The sequence below is a fragment of the Pinus tabuliformis genome, chromosome J (genome assembly GCF_031772625.1).
Source record: "Pinus tabuliformis cultivar Carrire ecotype Pingquan chromosome J, CPIR1, whole genome shotgun sequence".
NCBI lineage: Eukaryota > Viridiplantae > Streptophyta > Pinopsida > Pinales > Pinaceae > Pinus > Pinus tabuliformis.
In genome coordinates, this window is record NC_142295.1 from 1,005,180,337 (window position 1) to 1,005,188,714 (window position 8,378).

General features: G+C 41.2%; 2 pseudogenes; both read right to left on the minus strand.

The window, feature by feature from the left end:
• Positions 1-249: 249 nt before the first annotated feature.
• Positions 250-1,574, minus strand: LOC149230247 (zinc finger CCCH domain-containing protein 17 pseudogene; annotated as a pseudogene).
• A 4,410-nt stretch (positions 1,575-5,984) lies between these two features.
• Positions 5,985-7,309, minus strand: LOC149230248 (zinc finger CCCH domain-containing protein 17 pseudogene; annotated as a pseudogene).
• Positions 7,310-8,378: the final 1,069 nt, after the last annotated feature.

Below are 8,378 nucleotides of genomic sequence, written 5' to 3' on the forward strand. Positions count from 1 at the left end.
TGTCGTTGTGATTCTGGTGATTTTGCTAATGTATATGGCCATCTGAAGCGCCACATCTCAATCCGGGTGTCAATAATAGTGGCGACCTTGTGGCAATCAAACCCTCATAAAAGCCACTTGACATTTGGCGGTTAATCACTACATTTCGATAAAGAAAATTCTAAGGCTGAAATTGTCAAACAGTTAATGCGCATTCCCCATGGAAATATAGAGCATCCAACAGCACCTCATGATCAAATGGGCCGCCTTCTAAGAGACCACGAATTCTGTATTTCTGAATATCGACAATAATGCCAAACTGGATTTGATTCGGGCTCCAACTTCAATAACCGTCTTATGGCGCTCTCGACCTCCCTCATTCACCGGTACCATGATATGCTCCATTCCATCACCAGTGAAAAATAATCCACCAGGTCCAATCTGAAGTGCTCGCACTTCATTTCTTGAGAATACTCTACCTCGTTCATGAAACGATGGCAAGTCATAAAGGCGCACACTCTTATCATTGCATGAACAAAGCAAAATAGGTTTGGCTTGTTCATCATTCATTATGCACAGCGCAAGAACACCATGTTCTTCAATACGAGTGTAAATCTCTTCAAGAGCTATAGTTGATGTAGCAGCCCAAACCTTCACTGTGCCATCCAAAGAACACGACAAGAGAAATTGGTCCCAACAAAGAAGAGACATTACAACTGATGTGTGATTTCTCAAGGTTTGGATACATTGAAAAGTTTCCAGGTCCCAAACTTTTATTGTGTGGTCCATAGAGGCAGAGTAAAGTTTGTCTTTCTGTGAGACTAATGAGACAACAGGCAACATATGCCCTGTGAGGGAAGTTGCAGGGTCAAATGTATTGGTTGTAGGATTAAACTTCCATGCTAAAATGGTGCCATCATGTGTTCCAGCCAAAATCATTTGATCAGTGTTCGCCAGAGCATGCACTTGTCCATTAGGGCTGTCTAATAATAGCTCTGTCAAGTTGACGGTATTCAAAGCCTTGACAGCATTACGAAGGCCGACAAAAAGCCACGGACCTTCACTTAGAAGGCATCCAACTCCACTGTCGTCGCCTAAGGGGATATTTGTTCCCTGTCCTGTATGGCAGTCCCAGGCTATAAGCTTATTATGTCGGCCAACAGAATAGAGTTTGGCAGAGCCTAAATGCGAAAGAAAAGAAATTCCTCGAATAGGCTTGTTATCGTGGCCAACCAGCTTAGTCATGAAAGTGACATCGGAACCTCCAATAAAATGGGAGTGCAGATATCTGCAGTCGTCTTTTGCATACTTGCAATTGCCTGCAAGCCAATAACGGCATGAGCAGCTCCAATTCCCCTGTAGTGTCAACAGGTGCCCACCGCCTCATCTAATTCAGCGCCTGCTTGTCTTCCTTATCATATAATGAATATATCATTTCCACTAACAAATTGTTCAGCAACCAAAATAAATAGATAACATGGCTTCTGTCTCGGTTCTGGACCACCGCGGGGAACTACACCATCGAGTGCCTTGAGAGAATTGACAATCAACCCTAATAGCTCTGCAGATTGCTCTGGCCATTTTACAAAGTCCATAGATCAGAGCATCGTATGCCACAACACCAGAGTTATATCCTTTAGTCAACATTAGACCTTTAAGCACATCAACCTCATCCACAGCAGTTGCAGTCAGTGTACAATAGACATCCTATGATTCGAGCCTCCACTGAAAACTCGAACAAATCCCCAGTTTCGTAGCACGCTAGGAAACCACTCAAACAGGTAGCGCTGCGAAACTGCTAAAAAGAATCCTGGCGCTGCGAAACTGCTCTGACTTTAAGCTAGACTAAAAAATTTTGACAACATCATTTTCAGTGATAACAGTGGCTCCACTTGGGATAGTGTGCCCCTGTGGTGCACTAAGAACATGCAGCTCCAGTGCCTTATCTAAATTTGCTTTGACAAGCATGACTGCAGGAGAAAGAAAATTACATCTACTGAAAAGAAATGCTCAGTTAACCTTGAGCTTATTTGCAATTACCTACCTACCTACCCTAACCATTTCAACTTTCCTCAGCTCAATCAATATGAAACTTCCAATGCAGCCAGTCATTTGCTTTATCTGACATTTGACTTCTTTGCCTGTCCCGAAGTTCAGCGCCAATGTGATAGTGAGATGACAGCTGCCACTGAAAATGTCTTTGACTGCATCGGATTTCAGAGCCAATGTGATAATGTAATGACTGCTGCCACTGAAACTGTCTCTGATCTTCATAGGTAAGCTGAAACACTGGAGAATAAAACTCTTCCATGTAATCAGCTATAGGATCCCAAAACATATGATCAGCTTGTCCTTCCTTGAAACTTTCCAGCTGTGCAAACTGATCTTCAATCACAGTATTCAGTTCCTCAATCATGAAAGGGAGAGGAAGCAGCATAGTCTCCTTGCGCTCTGTCACAGGAAACTTTTGAGAATAATAATCATGATCATGAAAATTGTATGCCTGAATCCGTCCTTCTAAACCTTCAATTTCTTTCTCAATATCTTTGGCAATTTCATCAAAAAATTTCATCTTATCCTCTGACTTGCAGTCAAAGGATTTCAGATATGAAGACAAGGACAAGGAAAAAGATTCATTTGTTTCTTCTTGATTGTGATCATTATTCCATTGTTTAAAACCTTCAACTGAAGGAGAGTTTACTTCCACCTCTGACCTATCTATCCATTCCTCCAAGAACATAAGCCAAAAGTCTGGCAATGACTTAATGGACTTGGCAGGCAAGCATTCAACCCACTGTTTGCATTTCCCTTGGAATGAATCATAAAATAACCTTATGCAAACATCCTCATGTTTAATTCTAAGAAGCTGTGCAAATTCACAAAAATCTGATATATGATCCAAAGTTAAACTCAGATTCTCTCCGTTAAATTTTGGACCATTCCTTAGAAAGTATGCATCCTTGGGAAAATGATTTGGGAAACCATGAATTCCTGAGAAATCTATGCATGCATACCTTGAACAAAGAAGAGCAGCTTCTGGGTCTTTCATAACTCCAGTGGAATCACCATGAATATATAAACCTTGAATTCTTCAACAATGGAGTCGCCAAGGTAGTTTTGCAGCCTTGAAAATCATTTGAACTCCTGCTACCTTCAGAAATCCAATCTTAAGCTCCCGGCAGACGCACCAAAATGTTATCACAAAACCAGTACTAGGGACTGCAACCAAGCAAGGTCTCATGTAACTGTTTCAGACCATACTTTAGATTAGGAATTAGCCTTCCTAATCAGAGAGGGCTCTCTCACGACTCTTGACAAAATCCTTCAAACACTAGAGGGCTAACTCTTCACACATTTATAAAAATATAGCTGGTTGGACATACATCAAATTGGTCTTCATTGGGCTATGGAGTCTCTCACAGTTAATAAACCAAATCACAGTCATCTCATGGAAGCCAAGGCTCTTTGCATCATCAGATGTTCAAACATAATTTACCTAAATCAAAGCCTGCTGAACATACAGGAAGTCAGAGCATTAAAAAATGAATTCTGAGTGATGTTCTAACATGCTTCACCAAAACCCACAGCTTGTCAAGCACACAGGAAGTCAGAGCATATAATATGAATTCTGAGGGATTGTGCCATAACAAGGCTGTAAAAAGAACATTAAGAAACTAAACCACCATCACATTTGAACAAAAAGATGCATTGAGAATCTTGGGAAGAAAAAACCCTGTTTGCCATTACTGTAACAGTCTTTTCATAAGCTCTAAAAAACTCTGTTTTTGTATATACAGTCCAACCCTTTCTACATCTAACCTTGGCCCATATATAGGCAAGCAAACTAAAACACCTCGAGCATCCTCCTCCAGCATGAGGGGAGCCTCGAAGGTGGCTATTAATTATTCCTACATGCTACTAACTAATGCATTAATTACAAACATGCTGGGCTGTAATTACATAAAGCCCTAATCAAACTAAAACACTAATTCTTTTCTCCTCGCAGGCTTGATGCTTTCTTGGATGCTGGACAGCTGTATGATTTCCATTATGGCTAAGATATGTTAAGGGAGCATTCACCGAGCAAGCTGGTCTCGGATGCTAGCTGTAAGACAGCCTATTAATTGATAAAATTAATCATCCTATATCCACGGTCCCCTGTCTTCCATTCCTCTTCATCATTTAAAAACAAGTCTGCTGTTCTTTAATTCTTCCCAAACACCGCATATCACCACACCTTTCAAATGAGCTGGAAACTTTATGAGCTGAAAAGGTGTCTGCAGTTGTTTGTTGGCCCTTAACATAATATGTTTTCCATCGCCCTGAAATATAGGGAGCTGTTCCTGTTTGTCGGCCTTTTGTCTCACAACATTCTCCTAAAATATAGCAGCCTGCTCCCAAATCCTTTAATGACCCCAAGTATGGAGTAATGCTAGATTTATGATGTGCTGGAGGTGGTCTTTGATAGACAGCTGTTCCTCTTCCTCAACTCCCGCTCACCGTGTTAGACTAGCTGCTCTGCACTTTAAATTATCACCTACAGCAGTTTCGTAGCGCGCTACGAAACTGCTGTAGATAACCTCTATTTGTTCCGTAGCAAATAAATCTTGAGTTGGTAAATGATCTACTTGAGAATCTGTGTTTTCTCTGGTTACTTTGACTATGATTTGAGTCACTATGAGCTCCTTTATTGTTTTGATGCTGTGGTGCAACTTCAAATCGGATCTCTGCAACCTGAGAAGTTGACTGAACCAATAACACTGTATTAACATTATTGCAACCAGGGGCCATCTTCAAAATGTCAAATACTCCAGCTAATGCTGTTGGAATGATCACAAATAAATTAAGCATTCACAAGAAAATTATGAAGCATTCTGTTCTAAGCTATCAACCCTGGTGATCTTATAAGAACCATCCAATATCTAGTCAAATTATTTTAGCATAAATCTTTGGAGTCCGAGTGCACAAAATGATATTGAATGCTGCTCACAACCGTGCATCAAACATCCAAGTTGCATCTAGTTAGAAACTAGAGTGTTAAAACTGGAAGGGTGGTTCTGAAAAATCTCAGTTTCGTTTCACAGATATGAAACATGTATGAAGTTCAGCTACCCAATTTTACACTTTTTATCTAGCAGACTATCCCCTCTCTGGCTGGCAATTGGGATTCTGTTGAAACTAAAACCCATTGAGCTTCGATCCCTCCTATCCTTCAAAATGTTGTATCGTTCAGCAAATTTTCATCTTCCTCACAAACAATTCTTCTATCTCTGCCATAGTATAACGATACAGAAGACACTGCTGACCTGGGTTGCATTTCACAAAGTCATTCTTGTATGTTGTAGACAGACAAAAGCACCTAGTGTTAACTGCACACAACAACAGAAAGATGTAAAGATATCAACATATAATACATTCTGGATCCTCCTCAGTACCGCCAACATGTTCAGGATACTTTTAAATTCACATCTTCTGCTCAATTCAATCTACAATTGAAACCCTTGCTGTTGTAATTTGAACTCTGAGATATACTCTGAACCTTCTCCTTCTGGGCACTATTATGCAAATCTGACATTGATGCTCTCTGCGCGCCTCAGGCAACCCAAAAACACAATAACAGAAACCGAAACATGATAATGGAAACAGAAATCTTCATATCCCCCGTTGTTTTCGAATCACGCATAAATACTAGCCCTTGAATGTCTCCTTTCACTCCATTAGCTATTAAAATCTACTTTATAATCTCCCTTTCCAGTTGTCGTTGTGATTCTGGTGATTTTGCTAATGTATATGGCCATCTGAAGCGCCACATCTCAATCCGGGTGTCAATAATAGTGGCGACCTTGTGGCAATCAAACCCTCATAAAAGCCACTTGACATTTGGCGGTTAATCACTACATTTCGATAAAGAAAATTCTAAGACTGAAATTGTCAAACAGTTAATGCGCATTCCCCATGGCAATATAGAGCATCCAACAGCACCTCATGATCAAATGCGCCGCCTTCTAAGAGACCACGAATTCTGTATTTCTGAATATCGACAATAATGCCAAACTGGATTTGATTCGGGCTCCAACTTCAATAACCGTCTTATGGCACTCTCGACCTCCCTCATTCACCGGTACCATGATATGCTCCATTCCATCACCAGTGAAAAATAATCCACCAGGTCCAATCTGAAGTGCTCGCACTTCATTTCTTGAGAATACTCTACCTCGTTCATGAAACGATGGCAAGTCATAAAGGCGCACACTCTTATCATTGCATGAACAAAGCAAAATAGGTTTGGCTTGTTCATCATTCATTATGCACAACGCAAGAACACCATGTTCTTCAATACGAGTGTAAATCTCTTCAAGAGCTATAGTTGATGTAGCAGCCCAAACCTTCACTGTGCCATCCAAAGAACACGACAAGAGAAATTGGTCCCAACAAAGAAGAGACATTACAACTGATGTGTGATTTCTCAAGGTTTGGATACATTGAAAAGTTTCCAGGTCCCAAACTTTTATTGTGTGGTCCATAGAGGCAGAGTAAAGTTTGTCTTTCTGTGAGACTAATGAGACAACAGGAAACATATGCCCTGTGAGGGAAGTTGCAGGGTCAAATGTATTGGTTGTAGGATTAAACTTCCATGCTAAAATGGTGCCATCATGTGTTCCAGCCAAAATCATTTGATCAGTGATCGCCAGAGCATGCACTTGTCCATTAGGGCTGTCTAATAATAGCTCTGTCAAGTTGACGGTATTCAAAGCCTTGACAGCATTACGAAGGCCGACAAAAAGCCACGGACCTTCACTTAGAAGGCATCCAACTCCACTGTCGTCGCCTAAGGGGATATTTGTTCCCTGTCCTGTATGGCAGTCCCAGGCTATAAGCTTATTATGTTGGCCAACAGAATAGAGTTTGGCAGAGCCTAAATGCGAAAGAAAAGCAATTCCTCGAATAGGCTTGTTATCGTGGCCAACCAGCTTAGTCATGAAAGTGACACCGGAACCTCCAATAAAATGGGAGTGCAGATATCTGCAGTCGTCTTTTGCATACTTGCAATTGCCTGCAAGCCAATAACGGCATGAGCAGCTCCAATTCCCCTGTAGTGTCAACAGGTGCCCACCGCCTCATCTAATTCAGCGCCTGCTTGTCTTCCTTATCATATAATGAATATATCATTTCCACTAACAAATTGTTCAACAACCAAAATAAATAGATAACATGGCTTCTGTCTCGGTTCTGGACCACCGCGGGGAACTACACCATCGAGTGCCTTGAGAGAATTGACAATCAACCCTAATAGCTCTGCAGATTGCTCTGGCCATTTTACAAAGTCCATAGATCAGAGCATCGTATGCCACAACACCAGAGTTATATCCTTTAGTCAACATTAGACCTTTAAGCACATCAACCTCATCCACAGCAGTTGCAGTCAGTGTACAATAGACATCCTATGATTCGAGCCTCCACTGAAAACTCGAACAAATCCCCAGTTTCGTAGCACGCTAGGAAACCACTCAAACAGGTAGCGCTCCGAAACTGCTAAAAAGAATCCTGGCGCTGCGAAACTGCTCTGACTTTAAGCTAGACTAAAAAATTTTGACAACATCATTTTCAGTGATAACAGGACCAAACAGAAGAACTTGCTGACACACAAGAACCAGCAAGTTCCCCAGAAACTATGCAGGAAGAAGCAGAGAATAAGGAAGAGGAGAATACAGACTCACCCCGGCCTACCCAAACCATTATGGAGGAAGAAGAAACAATTACAGGAGGAAATGAAGAAAAATTGGACTCACCCAGGCCTATTCAGATTGCCAAGGAACGAGAAGAAGAGGAAGGAAATGAGGAAAAAGGCACAGACTCACCCCGGCCCACCCAAATCACCATGGAACAAAATGAATCAGTGCAACAGGAGGAAGGGATACTAGTCGGAAATGAAGAGAAAAATGTTGGATCATTCCAGCCTACTCCAACAGAGCAGATTATCCTTGTTGATGCCTTTACACAAATAGAGCTTCCCTCTATTAGTGATGTATGCACAGAAACAGATAGTTTTCAAGCATTAAAAGGAAAATGGTGGAGAGAATATGAGAAGTCACAAGGCAAGGAATTCCAACAGCAAAAAACATAGAGGTCTAGGCTAGAGACCACACTTCTAATACCTTAGGAATACCAGGAAAGTCTATAAGAAGGTGGTCACCCTTACATAACCTGCAAGGGAATTTAACTTTATGGGGCTAATTGGAAGATTTGTCCATACTAGTTGCATCTGCAGTAATGGTTTCTTGGTTGTCCCCATAGTTTGCTTCTTCTTCTTCATCCTTTTCTTCGTCTTCTTAGTTTCCTGGTTACTAGAATCATGACTTCCACCAGGCAAAGAGGAAGAAGATATGAAGAAATAATAG